The 19,404-nt window shown below is 38.7% G+C and overlaps 1 protein-coding gene across 2 annotated transcripts in view; it reads right to left on the bottom strand.

Annotated features, from left to right (window-relative positions):
* Positions 1–18,043, bottom strand: part of INO80 (INO80 complex ATPase subunit) — a 123,580-nt gene extending 105,537 nt beyond the window's left edge. The window contains exon 1 of one of the 2 annotated variants that reach the window (XM_070378205.1): positions 17,468–18,043. The gene's annotated coding sequence lies outside the window, so the exon portion shown is untranslated. The remainder of the gene's footprint in view (positions 1–17,467) is intronic. The other variant, XM_070378204.1, reaches the window with a different exon arrangement.
* Positions 18,044–19,404: the final 1,361 nt, after the last annotated feature.

The following is a 19,404-nucleotide window of genomic DNA, read 5'->3' as shown; positions in this document are numbered from 1 at the left end:
AGGAAAAGGAAGTACGTCAAGGCTGTATATTGTCACCCTGCTTATTTAACTTATATGCAGAGTACATCATGAGAAACGCTGGGCTGGATGAAGCACAAGCTGGAATCAAGATTGCTGGGAGAAATATCAATAACCTCAGATATGCAGATGACATCACCTTTATGACAGAAAGTGAAGAACTAAAGAGCCTCTTGATGAAAGTGAAAGAGGAGAATGAAAAAGCTGGCTTAAAGATTAACATTCAGAACACTAAGAACATGTCATCCAGTCCCCTCATTTCATGGCAAATAGGTGGGGAAACAGCGGAAACAGTGGCAGACTTTATTTTGGGGGGCTCCAAAATCACTGCAGACGGTGACTGAGCCATGAAATTAAAAGATGGTTACTCCTTGGAAGGAAAGTTATGACCAACATAGATAGCGTATTAAAAAGCAGAAACATTACTTTGTTGACAAAGGTCCATCTAGTCAAGGTTATGATTTTTCCAGTAGTCATGTATGAATGTGAGAGTTGGACCATAAAGAAAGCTGAGCGCCAAAGAATTGATGCTTTTGAACTGTGGTGTTGGAGAAGACTCTTGAGAGTCCCTTGAACTGCAAGGAGATCCAACCAGTCCATCCTAAAGGAAATCAGTCCTGAGTGTTCATTGGAAGGGCTGATGTTGAAGCTGAAACTCCAATACTTTGGCCAGCTGATGTGAAGAACTGACTCATTGGAAAAGACCCTGATGCTGGGAAAGATTGAATGGGGGAGAAAGGGACGACAGAGAATGCGATGGCTGGATGGCATCACCAACTTGATGGACATGAGTTTGAGTAAACTCTGGGAGATGGTGATGGACAGGGAGGCTTGGCATGCTGCAGTCCATGGGATTGCAAAGAGTCGGACACCACTGAGCAACTGAACTGAACTGATAACTCTGAATGAGGCAACAGCAGAGTTTAGGATACGGATCCTTCTGTATGAGCTAATGAATAAAAAACGAAGTGTGATGAATACAATCACCTAAAATTTAATGCTTCCAACCACAAAGAAAAACTCAGGCCAAATGGCTCCACCAGTGAATTTTACCGAACATTTAAAGTAGAATTAATACCAATCCTTCACAAACTCTTCCAGATAGAAAGGAAACTCTACGACATCTGCATTACCTTGATTTTTAAAACCAGGCAAAGACATCACAAGAAAAGTACAGTCAGCCCTCCATATCCCATATACAGAGCCCACGGATATGGAGGGCTGACTATACCATTTTATAGATGGGACCTGAACTTCCACAAATTCTGGTATTTGCAGGGGATCCTGGAATCAATCCCCATGGGTACCAAGGAAAGACTACATAGACTAATAACCCTTTTAATGTAGATATAAAATCCTCAACAAAATACAGCTGACCCGTGAACAACATGGGGATTTGGGGCCACCAACCCTCCTTGCAGTTGAAAACTCATATATCATGCTGTTCTGTACCTAAGGTTCCATATTCACAGTTCTGCATCTATGGATTCAACCAACCACAGATGGTGCAGTATGCAGTTACTGAAAAACAATCCACATATAAGTGAGTCCATGCAGTTCAAACCCATGTTTTTCAAGGGTTAACTGCATCATACACGGAATCCAACAACATATAAAAAGAATTACACACTATTACTAAAGTAGAATTTATCCCAGGAATGCAAAGTTGGTGTCATACCTGCAAATCAATGTGTTAGATCTCATTAAAGCACAAAACCCACTTGATCATCTCAACAGAAACAGAAAAATGATTTGACAAAATCCAACACCATTTCCAAATAAAAGAGTCAACAAACTAGGAACAGTCTTCACTACTGACAGCCATGTTTAAGACTCCATGCTTCCACTGCAGGGGGCAGAGGTTCCATCACTGGCTGGAGAACTAAGATTCCACAGGCCACACAGTGCCGCCAAAAAATAAAAAACTTTAAAAAAAAGGGCGGGGGTGGGGGCACTCCCTCAACCTGATAAAGGACACTGACACAAAACAGAGCTAACACCATACCTAATAGTGAAAGACAGAATGCTTCCCCCTTAAGATCAGGAACAAGACATGGTTGTCTGCTTTCACAACCTCTATTCAAAAGTGGACTGAAAATTCTAGCTAGGGCAATTAGGCAAAGGAAGGAAGGGAGGGAGAGAGTGATGGCAGGCACCCAGACTGAAAAGAAAGAAGTAAAACTATATTTACAGATGACATGATCTTGTACATAGAGTAGATAACACCAAGGAATGCTCTAAAAAATGATTAGAACTAATAAGCAAGCTCAGTTATCTTGTAGGATACAAGATCAACATACAAAAATCATTTATATTTTTATATACTGGCAACAAACAATCTGAAAGAAAAACTAAGAAAGTAACTCCACTTACATTACCATCAAAAAGAACAAACACTTAACCAAAGAACTGCAAGACACTGTTGAAAGAAATTAAAAGAACTAAAAAAATGACAATATCCCACAGTTCGTGATCAAATGATTTAACATTTTTAACATCTCAACAATACACATCAAAAATCTACGCTGCCTTTTTTGAAGAAATAGACAAGCTGATTACAAAATTCAGGGAATTCCCTGGTGATCCAGTGGTTAGGACTCAACACTTTCACTGCTATGGTCCAGGTTTCATTGCTGGTCAGGGAACTAAGATCCTGTAAGCCACAGTGCAGCCAAAAAGTAAATAAAAAATAAAACAAAATTCATATGGAAATGTAAGGGACCTAGGAGAGCCAAAATAATCTTTGAAATGACAAAGTTGGAGAATTCATACTTTGATTTTAAAATTATCCACACAGCTGAAGTAGTTATTAAGATATATGGTGTTGACATAAGGTGAGAAACATAGATCAATGGAACAACTGAGAGTCCAGAAATAAACCCTTACATTTAGAATCAACTGATGTCCAACAAGGGTGTCAAGATAATCCAGTGGGGAAAGACCAGCCTTTTGAACGAATGGCGCAATGACAACTGTACAGCAACATACAAAAGAATGAAGTTGGAACTCTTCCTTACACTACACACAAAAAATTAACTCAAAAGGGATCATAAACCTAAATTTAAGAGCTAAAAGTATAAAACTCTTAGAAGAAAATGTTAGAAAAAATCTTCATGACCTTGGATGAGGTAACAGTTTCTTAGACAATATACCAAATATAGCAACAGCAACAGAAGGAAACACAGATCAACTGGACTTATCATCTTTAGTGCTTTAAAGGATACTCTCAAGAAATTGAAAATTCACTAATAGGAGAAAATACTTACAAATCATACATCTGATAAGGAATTGACTGATATCCAGAATATTTTACAAATCTCTTAAAACACAGTAATAAAAAGGTACTCAAATTAAAAATGGACAAAGGGGACTTTCCTGGCAGGCCAGCGGTTAAGACTCTGCACTTCCAGTGCAGTGGAGGCAGGTTCCATGCCTGGTCAGGAAACAAGTAAGATCCCCCATGCTGTTTGGCAATCCCAAAAACAATTTTTTTAATTAATTAAAAGTGGGAAAAGGATAAATTTTCCTCCCAAGGGGGTATTTCAATGGCTAAAAGTACATGAAAAGATGCTTCAACATCATTAGAGACCAGGAAAATCCAAAGCAAATCCACAATAAAACCCACTAGGATGATTATAATAGAAAAAAAAAGACAGTAACAAGTGTTGGCAAAGATATACAGAAACTGGAACCTTTGTACACTGCTAGTGGGAATGTAAAATGGTGCAGCCATTTAGGAAATGTCTGATAAGTTTTTCAAGTAGTTGAACATATGTTTACCTTTGTCCCAGCAAATCCACTTCTAGGTATACCCAAGAGAAATAAAAATATATGTCTGCAAAAAAAGTTAAGACTTGAATCTTCATAGTAATATTCACAACAGCCAAAAGGTGGAAACAACACTAAAGTCCATCAACTGATGAATGGATAAATATAATGTGGTATATCCATACAATGGAATATTATTTGGCATTAGAAAGAGTTGGAATAATTACTAACAGACACTGTAACACAGATGAACTTTAAAAACATTATACTAAGTAAACAAGCCAGTCAACAAAGCCCTTATATTGTTTGATTAATTTATGAAGTATCCAGAACAGCAGCTCCACAGGAAACAAAAAAAGATCAGTGGTTGTGTGGGACAGGAAGTTGGGACAGAGTTAAGTAGGGGCTTCTCTGGTGGCTCAGTGGTAAAGAATCCACCAGCCAAAGTAGGAGGCACAAGAGACACAAGTTCAATCCCTGGCTCGGGAAGATCCCCTGGAGAAGGAAATGACAACCCACTCCAGTATTCTTGCCTGGCTTTTTCCATGGATAGAGGAGCCTGCTGGGATACAGTCCATGGGGTCTCAAAGGAGTCAGATACTACCTAGTGATGAAACAACAAGTGGGGAATGGAACATGACTGATAATAAACAGAGGTTTCTTTGGGGGCTGATGAAAAGGTTCTGACAATGAGGTGACTATTGCCAACTCTGTGAATATATTAAAACCAATGAATACACTAAAACTATATGCATTTTAAATGGTGACTTTTATCAACCAGAAATTATATCTCAATAAATGTTACAATGTACCATTTCTGCACAGGAAAAAAGTTTAAAAATAACCAAAAATTATTTGCAACACTATACAAATTTAAATATCATATGGAGGGTTCTTACAAAATTCTAACAGTAGTATAATACCTCTAGCACAGAGAACCTACTGGATAATTTTGCTTAAAAAGATTATTACTATTATTATCCCACTTACAGATAAGGAATCAAAGGCTTACATGTTAAGTAACTTGCTCAAGTTCATACCACTTTAATAGGGAATGTGGATTTGAATCCAAACAATCCTTGAACCACTATAAGACTAGAAATTTATTATTTAAAGGGAATCATACTGCATGGGGTCACAAAGAGTCAGACACAACTGAGTGACTGAACAATAACAAATACTTTATATATACTTTTGTATCTGAATTCTTTGAGTTTTTTTTTGAGTATGTTTTTGAGATTCATCCATGTTACTACGTATAGTTCATTCCTTTTTGTTGCTGAATCAGACTCCATTACAAGAATGAATATAATCACAATTTATCTATTCACTTGCTGATGGATATTTGGGTTTTCATTTCTCTTTGGGTAAATTCTGAGGAATGGAACTTCTAGGTTAAAGGTAGGTATATGTTTATCGTTAAAAGAAACCATCAAACAACTTTCCAAAGTTGTTCTACTATTTTACACTCCCCACCCCCCAACAATGAGTAAGAGTTCTAGTTGCTTCCCATCTTTGTCAACACTTTGTATTATAATATCTCACTGTGGTTTTAATTTGTACATCCCTGATGACTGATAAAGTTGAGTACCTTTTCATACGCTTAATGGCCATTTGTGTAAATTCCTTTGTGAAATGTCTGTTAAAGTTTTTCAACCACATTTCAGAAAATTTCAGTCTTTTTATTACTGAGTTATATAAGTCCCTGATATATCACAGATATAAACCTTTTGTCAGATATATGTATTACTGTAACATCCTTCATGTACATTCTCTAATTCATCTATAGTTTCTCAATCAAATCCCAGTTTTTGAAGAGACTGACAAGCTCAGTCTAAACTTTCGATGGAAATACAAAGGATGCAGAATAGTCCAAACAAGTTTAGAAAAGATGGCTAAAGTTGGGAGTTCACTGAAATTTTCAGTAACTCTTGAAATTAGTGTAATCAGATGGTGCTGCATTGGCAGAGGACAGACAAATCAACAATACAGAACAGAGTTCAGAAAGAGATCCACACTTACACAGTAACACTGTTCTTGACAAAGGCACTAAACAATTCAACAGGGAAAGGAAGGGGTTTTTTTTGACAAATGGTATTCGAACAACTGGAGATCTATATGGAGGAGAGATTGAACGTCAAACACCTACACTTCGTATCATACACAAAAGTGATGTGGGAGACAAATCAGACTTATATAAAAAGTTAAAACGATAAAGCTTCTAAAAGAAAACATAAGAACATATCCTTGTGATTTTGGAGTAGATAAAAATTTAATAGATAGGGCACACAGGAAGTACTAACTACAAAAGAAAATACTGATAAACTGACTTCATCAAAGTTAAAAACTTCTGCATTTAAAAAAACTAGTTAATCCTTCTTTGCTTGGTTTCATTCTTTATCAGTTTGCAACAGTATTAACAGTCTGCAGAGAAAGGGTATTACTGCAAACTATATGTAATCAGACGCAGTAGCCCTCTTTGCCATATCCACACCAGATAAAGGTGCAAATTCCCTCTAACACAAAAGCCTTACCAGGATTCTGCTGGGTTCCAAGGCCACTCAGAATTACTCCAGAAGATCCTCATTACAATTTCCCTTTTGCTCTTCAGATTAGGATTCAATTTCTAGCCACTGCCCTTAAAGTATTTTTTGTATTTCTCCAGTACCAGGTAACACAGATACTAAAAGTTCCCATTAACATATGCTATGCTTAACCAGTATTCCTTACTGTTAAAATATCTTCCCTAACTCTCCAATATTTTACAGGCAGCAACAATTTACTGTATACTTATATACAGTATACTTAAGTACTGTATACTTTTACTGTATACTGTATACTTTACCAGTAAGGAATACTGGTTATACAGTATATAACCAGTATTCCTTACTGTTAAAATATCTTCCCTAATTCTCCAATATTTTACAGGCAGCAACAATTTAATGTATACTTAAATGGGCCAACTAAGTAACTCCCATTTCTCTTAGTTCTCTTAGCTGGATCTGCTAACACTGTGACTGTTCTTTACCCTAGGTCTTTCTGTATTACCTTATTATCTGTTGTTTACTAAGTAAGAAATCATATGCAATATCAGAAGTAGGTGGAAGTTTAGTATCTGAATACTCCCCTCTTTGCCTTGTACTAATGCACAAAGTACAACAAAAACTGCTTTTCTTTAGTTTCCTTTTTAAAAATTCACAAATAATTAAAATGGATTAAATTTGAAGAATATAAAAAATATGGGGAAAATAATCCAAATTCCAAAATACATAATCTGTACAATATACTGACAAGAAATTTAATAAAATTCTCATTTAAATCACTTTTTCCCTAACCAATAAAACGTCTTTGTATCATTCCATTTAGCTGAAATAAAGATTACCAGCAACTTCTTTCCATTACTATTAAATATTATATAGTTTATATCTTATAAACTATTAAAATCTATTAAAATATCATTTAGCAATTCTACAAAAAATAATCAGGGTAAAATTTTTTTCTCATGAATGCTTTGAAAGAGTAATTAGGTTCTACAGGCATTTATTTCCTGCCCATCATAATTATACAACTTTAACAAAAAAGAAACTCAATGGCTCAGCCAAAAAACATTTCTGCGTTCACTGAAATGTTTCACATAACCTTAACCATAAAAAAAACTTTCAAAGTCAGCCTCAGTTGGAAGTATGGCCTGATGAGAGGAGGACAAGGGACCTATCACTGAATAAGAGCACACTAGTGTGAGGGGCTTTTCTGTCCTAGGTGCTTTAATAATACTAGCTCATTTAATCCTTTTAGTTAGGTTAAATAACTTGCCCGAGCTAGAATTAGAACTCAGATGTATTACCAGTGACTTAAAAGCCCCAATTCTTCACCACCCAATTCTTTACCACAGACTCTACTATGATAAAACAACAAAGAGACAAGAGTGATCCTATGAGTGGGTCTCCCCATGACAGTTCAATTTTATGCCTGTTGTCTGAAACATAATTACCAACATTCTCTCCTCACTTCCAAAAGTATCCACGTTTGGACAGTATTTGGTCACTCTACACATGGCAAAGTTAAGAGGAAAATAAATCATTAGGTACTCTTTAAATATTCTAGCTGAACCTAAACTTTCCATTCAAACCACTGAATATACACTAAAAAGTTAAGGAAGCCACTGAACTAAACAGGAGGGAAAAACCTTATCCTCAAAAAGCACAGGCTGACAGAGCCCTCTACATAGGCTGAGAGGAAGGCCAGAAAGCACCTGCTCAACCGAAGAACAGTTCCTACTATAAGAGCATAGGAATAATTTAACAAACCTAGGGTTTCCCCAAATCAAAGTTTGAGAGACAAAAATTACACCTGCATAGGTTTGTTTTTTTTTTTTTTTTCTGAGGACGGGGTACTGGGGAGGGGATGGTTCTTGATACTCAGCTTGCAGAATCTGAGTTCCTCAACGAGGGATATAGTCCTTGGGCCACCACGATGAAAGCGCAGAGTCCTAACCTCCTAACCACTGGATCGCCAGGGAACTCCCTACATCTGCACTTTAAATGGAATGAAGAACTCCTGGCTAAAAAATCATGGCCCTTCCACAGAGTTCTATTAGCTTATCTTACAGGTATATTGTGAGAAAGAAAAAGTGCTTATCCATGTTTACCTTTCCCTACTTTTCTTCCTCAATAAAATCAGAATATATACCAAAATGAAGTATGTTTCCAAGGATGACGTCAATGTATTTGCTTTCTTCTAGGTAAAGAATCATTTCAGTTTCCTAGAATAGCATCTTCATCAAGACAGGGAACAAACTGCATTTTATCAAAATAATAAAAAATAAATTACTAGCACAACTGCCTATAGGGAGTTCTGTAGTATACACCACAGACATGACATCTGGTCAAACAAATTTAATCCCTGTTAATTAAGAATTAATTAGAGTCTAAATCAAAAAAATCCAAAAGGGAGGAAATGTTTCAAGGTAGCCAGTGGACCTTTCACATGGTAATTAAAAAAAAAATTGTTTTATGTTAGGCTATGTTAGAGGCCCCTAGTATATTTCACAAGTCTTCTGGTGAAAAGAACCCAATCTAAATTAATAACAATTTATCAAATTAAAAATTTGAAAACAAAGCTAAAGATTCCTCTTACTGAAGAATGAGTGACTTTAACAACTTTCACAGCTAAATTCATGAAAACACTTACCTTTTTCAGGAAGTGAGATAGCTGAGAAATATATGCACCAGTAAAAGGGAAATTAAAGAACCGAATCCACAGGCCCAAAATCTTGAGCAATTCAGTTTATTTCTCATCAAAAGGAAGTTAACATTAACTTACTTGATAGATATTTGTGAAAAATAGAGATTCTCACAAAGAGCTGAGATAACTTAGTTATCAGTTCCATATAGTTAACTGTCCATTATTACAAAAGTAATGGTGAGAGTTTATTATTGAGAATAAAAGGTAAGAGACATTCATAACAGCCAATATTATAAAATTGACTTTTCTATTCAGTTTTCCTATACCAGAAGTCGGTTTTCATTTTTGGGGTAAACACAGTATCCAGTGTGGGTGGTAACAGAGAAGCTGTGTAAAACTGTCTTCACTAAAGGAAGTCTGAGAAATCAAAGTTCAGGTAATTCATCCTGGCAATGAACCATCTGTAAACAAGCATGAGGTGAACTGTATACTAAACAGCTCTTGCCTTTCAACTGTATTCCAGGCACTTAAGACATGATATTTTTATTAACACCAAATATAATTACTTTCATTATCTTTATTTTATAATATACACAGATATTATAAACAAGGCAAGTATGTTTACACCAAACTAGGTGTCCAATAAACACTTTTTTAACTATTCAAGAAGCCTGGGGGTCAGGGAACTTCATCACAAGGAATTCCAACTGAGAATTCAAATTTTTTATTTTGTTGCATCAAATGCAATAAGACTATGTACACACACTCTATTGAGAACCAGATGACATTTTATTTGCATATGTACTTCATATATACATTCACATATTTAATTGTTTTATGACATAGATAACACTATAACCCTTATTTTACAAACAAAAAAAAAAGTTAAGCTTAAGGTCTCCCCTAAGGTCACACAGCCAAAAGTGACAGAGCCAGGACTGGAATCCAACAAGTCTGACTCCAAACTCCCACATATTTAACTATTCCAATATTGTCTGAAGGACGACCTCCAACAAGCAGAGGTTCCAAGGGCATAAAGCCATGTTAATGAAGTATTCCAAGCAGTATATTCATTTATTCAATCATTTATTTAGACCAATATAGAGTCATAAATATTGATTTTATGTTATGGGTTATAATCCAATGCTGCTTTATTTTGCTGCTCAAATCGTTGAATTTTGGCCACTGGGAGCTTTTTCAGTTGGTCCCTGTGCTCCTCTGACATATCCTCATCAATGTGGAATGCTGGTGGTGGAAGCTGTAGTACTTCCTTACCTTCTGGCACAAGATGCTCCAGGCTCATCTTGTAGATTTCCTGTATCAAACCTAGAGTTAGCGATTTCTCCAAGGAGCTCCAGTTCCTTTTATTACATAATGGTATAAGAAAAACAATATGTGGGTACTAGGTATGCTCCTAGGTTTTTAACCTTCTCTGCACAGAGCACAGAAATATACCTGTGTATATAAACCCATGCTATGTATGTGCCTCTAAAAATTTGTATATGCAACCACCTATATCTGTATAAACTAAACACGGATTCATACTGATGATTCCAACTTCAATCCATCACCACAAGGATTATTCTAGCCTCCTCCCCTTGATTATCTGTAAATTCTTACTCTGACAGTAAGTAGTCTGTCTCCCACCATCCATTTACTTAATTGTTCAACTGTAGTCTGTGTTTCAGTATCACAATTAAGTGGTAATCTCATAGAACACAACTGTAACAATTAGACTACAGTGCTCATATGCAGTTCCTTAAGAGTCCACTCATTTTTCAAGGTTACTTAGGTTAGCATTTCCCTCCTCCTAATTTTGGAGAAGGCAATGGCACCCCACTCTAGTACTCTTGCCTGGAAAATCCCATGGACGGAGGAGCCTGGAAAGCTGCAGTCCATGGGGTCGCTAAGAGTCGGACACGACTGAGCGACTTCACTTTCACTTTTCACTTTTCACTTTCGTGCACTGGAGAAGGAAATGGCAACCCACTCCAGTGTTCTTGCCTGGAGAATCCCAGGGACGGGGGAGCCTGGTGGGCTGCCCTCTATGGGGTCGCACAGAGTTGGATACGACTGAAGCGACTTAGCAGCAGCAGCAGCCTAATTTTAATAAGGCAGTTTCATACATTTATAATATTATTATATTCTCCTTTCACAATCCGCATTCCTTCCTGGAATCCTTCAACCTCCGAAATGATTTTCGCTTAATGTGGACATACTGAAGTTTACTCTGTGCTATAAAGGCCCTGCGAGTTTAGCAAATGCATAATATCACTCATCCACTACTATTGTAGCCAACAGAATAATTTTATCAAGCAGTATTTTAAATGAATCAAATGGTATTACAATCCTCTATGGAAGCAGCATGGTTGGGTAGAAAGAGAAGGTGAAGTCAAGAACTTTAAGTTTAATGCTACTGACAAGCCATACAGACTTTAAGAATAACAGCTATCCTTTCAGGGTCCCAAGAGTCTCAGTATAAAATGAGGGAGTTTCACCTAGATGACAATAATTTATAGCATTTATTTAAACACTTTGTGTCAGGGATGCTGCTAAGCACTTCACATGGATTATTCCATTTATTTCTAACAACTCTACATATAAAGTAAATATTTTTATGTATTATCCCTATTGAAATGATGGAATTAAAGGCTTAATATTAACTAACACAAGATCACCTAGCCAAAGAGTTACAGAGCCATGACTCTAGAACAGGAGTTGGCATGCCCTGCATGTCAAACTCAGCCTGCCACTCATTTTTATAAATCCTGACAGATAAGAATGGTTTTTAAGTTTTGAAATAACTGGGGAAAATTCAGGACACATGAAAATTATATGAAATTACAATTTCAGTGCCCATAAAGTTTTACTGGAAAATAGCCCCACTCATTCATTTACATATTCACTATGGCTGCTTTCACAATACAATAGCAGACATGAGAAGCTGAAACAGAGAAAGCATGACCAGCAAAGCCTAAGATTTATTATTTGACCCTTTACAGAAAACCTTCCCCAAGCCCTACTGTAGAGTCTGGCTTACTATTATTTTCTAAGAATGATTCTAAAAAAAGGCAAATTATTACTAACATTAGAATGACAACCTGGAGAGAAATATTTTAGACCCTGAACTAAAAAGTTTCATGTTGTAAAACATCATCTCTTTGAGCTATAATTTTAAATAGAAAGATATTTCTATCTACTGGTATTCATTACATAAACACAAGGTTAATGCATCGTAATGATTTTCTTTACTGATGTATTTTTACCTGTTATCTAAAAAAAGACTTGAGATATTTTCTATTCATAATAAAAAGTTTCTGACTTCAATACTTTACAAACTAAAACTCTAGATTAAACTGTCAAAACAAAATGGTACTTACAATTACAGCGTTTGTTGAGAGCACCCTTTGCCAGGTTCCATTGTAGGTCTCTGTGAGCAAGTGAGTGAGTGAAGTAGGTATTTCTATTATCTTAATTTAAAAGATGAATTAACTGAGGCTTAAACAGCTTTCCAGAGGCAACACAGTTAATAAGAGAGCTAAAATTTGAACCCAGGTCATCTGGCTCTAGCATCTAAAAGGGGTCTGGCTATACTACAAGGCCACTGGATGACAATGCTTCTGTTAACAAGGCAGATTAGGACCTTTAAACAAATGAAAACAATGTTTCACTATATTAAAACAAACAAAAAACCTAAGTACTAGTAATTTATATCAGCACGTCAAGAGAAACATTTAGGTTTATACTTTTACACTTATCCATGGCACCCTATGGCGTCCCTGGTGACTAGTGGTAAAGAAGCCACCTGCCAATGCAGAAGATGTGGATTCAATCCCTGGGTCAAGAAGATCCTCTGGAGAAGGAAATGGCAACCCATTCCAGTATTCTTACTTGGGAAATCCCAGGGACAGAGGAGCCTGGAAGACTATAGTCCATGGGGTTGCAAAAGAGTCAGACATGGCTTACTGACTAAACAACAAACAAAAAATGGCATCCTAAGAGTCTGCACAATTCTGTTTCTCTTTGCAGAGCCCCTCTGTACTCTCCATACCTAAACATGCTGTTGTTCAGAAACTAAGTCAAGTACAATTATTTTGCGACCCCATGGACTGTAGGCCACCAGGATCCTCTGTCCATAGGATTTCCCAGGCAAGAAGACTGGAGTGGGTTGCCATTTCCTTCTCCAATATATATACATACAATTGGATTAATTCACTTGTACATACCCAACAGAGTCTTACCACAGTCCCTGAGTGTGGCAGACGCTCAACAAATCACTCTTGGGCGGATCAAAGCACATTCAGTATGTGTTCAATAAATAAATATTGAGTGAATGAATGAACAGAATAAGGAATTTCATAAACCATTAGGTTCAAGTATCATTAAATGGTTGTTCACCTGAAATGAACTAGGGATGGAAAAGTCTCTGGCTTTGGAATATTTAAATTGGGTCTGGTCTGTTCATGAGCTTTAACCACTTTCTGTGTTATTAAGTTTCATAAACAAACCACTCATTATACATCTATCTAACAATATTCATCTTTCAAGCTAGTTCTAATTTTCCAGATTAACAATTTAATAATAGTCCACCTCAGTCTTCATCACTCCATTGTGAAGTCAAATTTATCTTCATATGAAAGCCTTCATTATTTATACTGGGAACTTCCCTCCTGCTTAATTTGTTCTTCTTTGAGGTGTAACAATTTAAGTCTAAGAGTGAATGCACTGTGGTTTTCTACAAAGATAATACAAATACAGACCATTTCTAAATTTTATTTTTCATACTTCTCTCAGGAGTGACTTTTTTAAACATTTATTTACTTATTAGACACACCAGGAGACATTTGGGATCTTAGCTCCCCAAGAATCAAACCCATGCCTCCTGCAGTGAAGCATGAAGCCTTAAACCACTGACCAACAGGGAAGTTCCAGGAGTGACAAATACGTTGACAGCCTTTCTAGTAATATTCAGACAACAATCTCAGAGATAAACTGACCACTTGGCCTAGCATTCCTTTTACCATATTGATGTTCACTAGCCATTTTTCTGTTCATGCCAAGGAATGAAAGATTTACCCAGTTTATCCTCCTCAGTCAACTAACTTCTTGCCCAGAAAAGGTAGCTGTCACATGCAAACCCAAAGGCAGCTTATCTGTTTATATTCATAAGAAATATGAATCATTTTAGTACCATTATAAAAAGGTGAACACTATACATGAATACCCTGAGAAAACCCTATATGCCATACATGTTCTTTCCTACTGCATAAGTTTCCTCTTCCAAATCAAAACTAAACGTATGTTAAAGTTTTTGACATGTTCTTCAAAGGTGAAAATAAACTAACATTTCTTAATATGCTGTCTTATAGCTGATATGTCATTTAATCTCAGAAGTGAAAATTATTGTACCTGTTTACAAATACGGAGAACTGAAACAAAAAGTTCATTGACTTATTCAGTGCTAAGTGGGACTCAAACCTAAGTCTTTTTAAGTTCAAAACCAATGTCTTTCTATTATACAACAAGGTTTCTCTTCAGCTAAATTATCACTCGCTTTTCCCCTAAAAAGTCCTGTTCATGTGAATGCAAATTTGAGCCAACAATCCTTCTACTTCTTAAAAAAAAAAAAAAAAAATCACTGGTTTGATGCATATCAAATGACTTAGCTACATGTTGGACTCTCCAAGGCAAAAGCTCTTTAAACTAGGGTCCAAGAAGTTGGATGGGAAAAAACGTACATCCTTATTTTCACTAACCTATAACTGAAATTAACATTTTCTTCTATTCTGAATGTAGTTCCCGTAGCATACCACAGCAGTATGAGCAGGACAATCACTAGTTGTTAAAACGTGAACTATATTTTATACATTTGAAAAATCAAATTCTGAGAAGGGGTTCACAGGTTTCTTTAGACTATTAAGGGGTTCAAAGCACATAAATAATGTAAGGATACTGCTCCGACACCATCACACAGTTACCAAACCTGGTAATGAAGGTTTACAAAGGCATGTCACACAGTTTATTCATTGTCTTTTAGTCAGTTTAAAATGTGGGGAATTCCCTGGCGGTCCAGTGGTTACGACTCTGCTTTTACAGCCAAAGGCTCAGGTTCAGTCCCTGGCTGGGGAACTAAAATACCACAAGATGCATGCCAAATTTTAAAGAAAAAAAAAGGACAGCATTTAGTCCCAGTGATTTTTTTCACATCGAATTTGTCAATGACATTGGCTATTACTGATATCCTACTTCTGACCTAACACATATGGAAATCTCTCCTATGTACTTACAAAACCCAGGCATTAAACTTCTTTGTGACCAACTTTTCAACTCTAAGCAAACCTACTGTACTACAATTAGCAAGAGAATCCAGTACTTCTACAACTGAAATTTCGCACTTAATACACAGCCATAGTTCAAATGTTTAGGTCCCTTCACTCCCCCAACTCATATGCTGAAATCCTAACTGCCAAGGTGACGACGGTATGAGGTAGAACAGGAGCCCTGCTGATTAGATCAGTGCCCATATAAGGTATTTAGTAAGTATTAACGACTATGCTCTTCTCAGTCTTCTGCAGGCTACGACCTAGTGTATCAAAATCCTTGTGCTTAAGAAGCAAACCTGTCACCAATTTCACTTATTTTCCTACACAAATTCAAAGTTTCCTATCAATCTTACCCAATTCCTACCAATCTTATCCAAATCTTATCCACTCTAAAACTCAATGCATCCCAGCATTTGTATTTTGTGTGAACTTTATGTTAACATGTTAAATCCCCAAGCCAGTTTTAACCTTGTGGGCAGAAAAGATGCCTATTAGTCCTTCCCTCGTCCTATGTCTACACAAGTTAACGGCAGTCAAAAACTGTTTAACGATACCTTCCCTTGGTAGTACCATGACAAACTTTCACGAAGTGAAATTATAACATCACAGCTTTAGGTCTGTAGCTGAGCCTGAATCACATTTGTACCTTGATGTACTCAAAATGTTTTTATTAGTCATAAAATTTCTAATCATATTTGTGCTCCTTACATTAGTTTTTTTCCTATTAAAAAACACAGACCTTTAAAAATTGATTCGTATTCTTCTGAAACAAATTGTAGAGGAAAACATAGAAAACTAAAACAATGGAATTTAACTCTCAAAAATACAAATTTATTTTAGAATCTAGTTAAGTATGTGACTTTTACCATACATAATAACCAAATAAATGTTTTATAGGAAAAGCTTGAGAATTTCAAGAATAAAACACAACCAGAATTGGAACACTAATTGGCAACAAAAAGAAACAAAGTCCTGATACATGCTACAACATGAAAGAGCCTTGAAAACATGGTTAAGTGAAAGAAGATACCCACAAAAGGACACATATTGTATGATTCTGTTTATATGAAATATCCAGAGTAGGCAAATCTACAAAAACAGAAAAGAGATTAGTGATTGCTAGGGGTTGGGTGAAGAGGAGAAGGGAGTAACTGCTAAGGGGGCTTCTTTTTGGAGTGATCAGTTAATAGTGCACTGTGCTAGCTATACAACTCAATTCGTATGCTAAAAATCATGGAATTGTACACTTTAAAAGGCGGAGCTTTTTGGTATGTGAATTATATCTCAGTAAAGGTGTTACTTTAAAAATGAATTACAAAAAGCCGCCACTTGTAAACCACAATGAAAATTCCCTTTGAGAAAGGAAATCATGAAAGTCATTGACTGGAAAAGTAAGCTGGTTACCTAAAATGTTAGCAAAGTCAACCACCTCATTTCTTCTTCCATTAAAATAGTGAGTGCCTTCTTAGAACCTCTCACTCCTAAACTGTAGGGGGCTTCCACCCTCGCTGATTACGGAAGTAGTAGTTTTCAACAGCGACCTCAAGAAGGAACGTCAAATTGGATGACACTTGCCTAGACGCCCTACAAAGGCCAAAAAGCCTAGAAGGGGTGACACCTACACACTCCTAAGTGTGCGCACGTGTTAGGCTGCACCCACCCAACACCAACAAGCAAAATGGACCATTCACCCAGATCCCAACTCGCTCGCATAAACTGACACACTATCAAGCCCTTAGAGCTCATTTGTTTAAAAGGACAAATACAGCAGTCCACACCGGGTTCCCACTCGGGCCCAACCAGCCCCCGCCCTGCCCCACCCCACCCCCAAACCCACACACGTGTTAGCCGACACCGCCCCACCGGGTCCCACGTGCACCTGGTCTAACACACTCCTCACGTGTGGGCACCCCACGGGCTTTCTAGGCTGGCCGAGGTCACCGCGTGACCCCAGGTCTCCAGAGGTAGGAGAGAGTAAGAACAAGGCCCAGATCCCTGAGGTCCCAACCCTGCGAGGAGTGTCCACACCCATCCTCCCTACTAACCCCAACAAATCCCAGGGCCGGGGGCGACGGCCCCTTTAAGACGAGGCCCAGTCGTCGCCCACAGAGAGGGGCGCAACGGGGCCTACACAACCCCCCCTCCGTTCGTCCGCCCACGTCTAGTCGCCTCACCTCGGGCCGCCGGGCCCCGCCGCCGCGGCGGCGGCGGAGGGGGGGCGGGGTGCGGGCGGGGTCCGGAGGGGGGGGTCGCCCCGCCGACGGTGGAGCCGCGGTTCGCTCTCTGAGGCCGTGGGACGGTGACTGCGTTGGGCGTGGACGCTCCTAGCTCGCTCCTTCGGCGGCTCCTGGGACCCCAAGATGGCGGCGGCGCTGAGGCGGCTGCGGGCGCTGGGCCGGCGGCGGCGGCGGCCACTTTCACTCACTGAGAGGAGCGGAGCAGGGACACGGGGAGCCATGGCGGGGGGGAGGAGAGGCGCCATAGCCAGGCCAGAACAATCGAGCCGCTACTCAGTGGGCTTACCCCCGCCCCGCCCACGCTCACTGCTCGTCGCCAGCCCGTGGCCGTCCGCAGTGCCGCAGCCGTCGGCCTCGTGCAGCTCGCACCCCGCCGCTGCCGCCTGACGCCCCGCGCGGACCGGGGTTCAGGGGAAGACCCTGATCCATGCCATCTGAGGGCAGATTGGTTGGGGCTGGGACTGGCGAAGATTGCCGAAAGGCGGCGGGGAGGAGGAGGAGGATGTCATCGCTAGAGTGAGCAAGCAGATCTCGCGGGAGCAAATGTCGCGAGACCTCTCTGATCTGCAACCGCCAAAGAAAGGTTACTTTTCCCGGAAGTAACGTCAGTCCAAACGGCCCGGGATCCTGGGAATGTTTGTTGCTGCAGATGGAAGTGGGAGGGTACTTGTGATTAGTTTGTTAACGGCTACCAAACACTGCTCAGTTCACTTGAGGAAAAGTATAGGCTCAGGTGTGATATTTTACATTGTTTTTGGTCCCTTTGGGCAGGGTCGTATTTTGTGGGGAACGCCCTGCTCTGTAGGACCACTCTTAACACAGTAGTTTGGGGCTCCAGTTTGGGCTCAGGGACCAAAACTGCGATGCTGTGGCACAGTTGAGCAAGGTACCTAAGTGAAGGTTTTAGGATTCAAGCACCTGGGAATACACAGACCCGTCATCAGAAATGTCTCAGTATTCTAACACCCACCCAATAAACCTCCGAAAAGGGAGTAATTGACCTGTCTGTGCCAGCTCAACAGTTTGCACCCTCTGCTGCCCACATTTACTAAAATTAATGCAACTCGGTTACCAGAATCTGTGATGAGAAGTACCTAGTGTACAGTCTAATTGCAGGTAAGGATTAGGAGAACTTACTGAAAGTTAACTATTTCATTTCCCTCATGTCTCATGTTTTAATTCATTTAATTCTGGCCCTTAGCATTTAAACAAAACAACATTCGCTTAAAGTCGTAAGTAGCCTTCTTGTGCCAAATTCGCTGGACTTTGAAAAGTTAAATTTGCTTAAAGGCAAAAGTACTACACACTTTCTGGGGACTTTCCTGGTAGTCTAGTGGTTAAGAATCCTTGCAATGCAGAAGGATTCAACCCCTTTTTGGGAAACTAAAATCCTGCATGTAGTGGAGCAACGAAGATCCCATGTATGCAACGAAGACAAGGTGCAGATTAATAAGTTTTTTTTTTTTTTTAATTACACCTTTTGTGAAAGAGACAAGGGGATGTAAGAACACACACAAATACCTGCTCATTTGTCCGGGAGAGGAGTCAACACCTGCTCATTTGTCAGGGGGAGGAGTCGGGGGATACACCAGAAGATAAAGTGAATTATGTCCTGTATGAGAAGGGTGGGGAGAAGGGGAGAATGGGAACAAGGTTGCAGGATTAACAGGGGAGTGGCAATTTTGTATAAGACTGTCTTTTAGAACCCTATGTTTCACATACCTAGAAACATAAACACCTAAAATCAACTGGGATAATATTTAAGTAACAACTAGCTGACTGGAGCTGAAATCAAAAGGAAAGGAATAAAGGGGGAAAAGTCAGTAAACTAGGGAGGGACCAAGATGTAGAGTCCCTTAAAGTTCAGATGTAGG

This window comes from Bos mutus, chromosome 10, assembly GCF_027580195.1.
Source record: "Bos mutus isolate GX-2022 chromosome 10, NWIPB_WYAK_1.1, whole genome shotgun sequence".
In the NCBI taxonomy this organism is placed as follows: domain Eukaryota; kingdom Metazoa; phylum Chordata; class Mammalia; order Artiodactyla; family Bovidae; genus Bos; species Bos mutus.
Note: the sequence above shows the minus strand (reverse complement) of the source record. Positions and strands in the feature narration are given on the sequence as shown.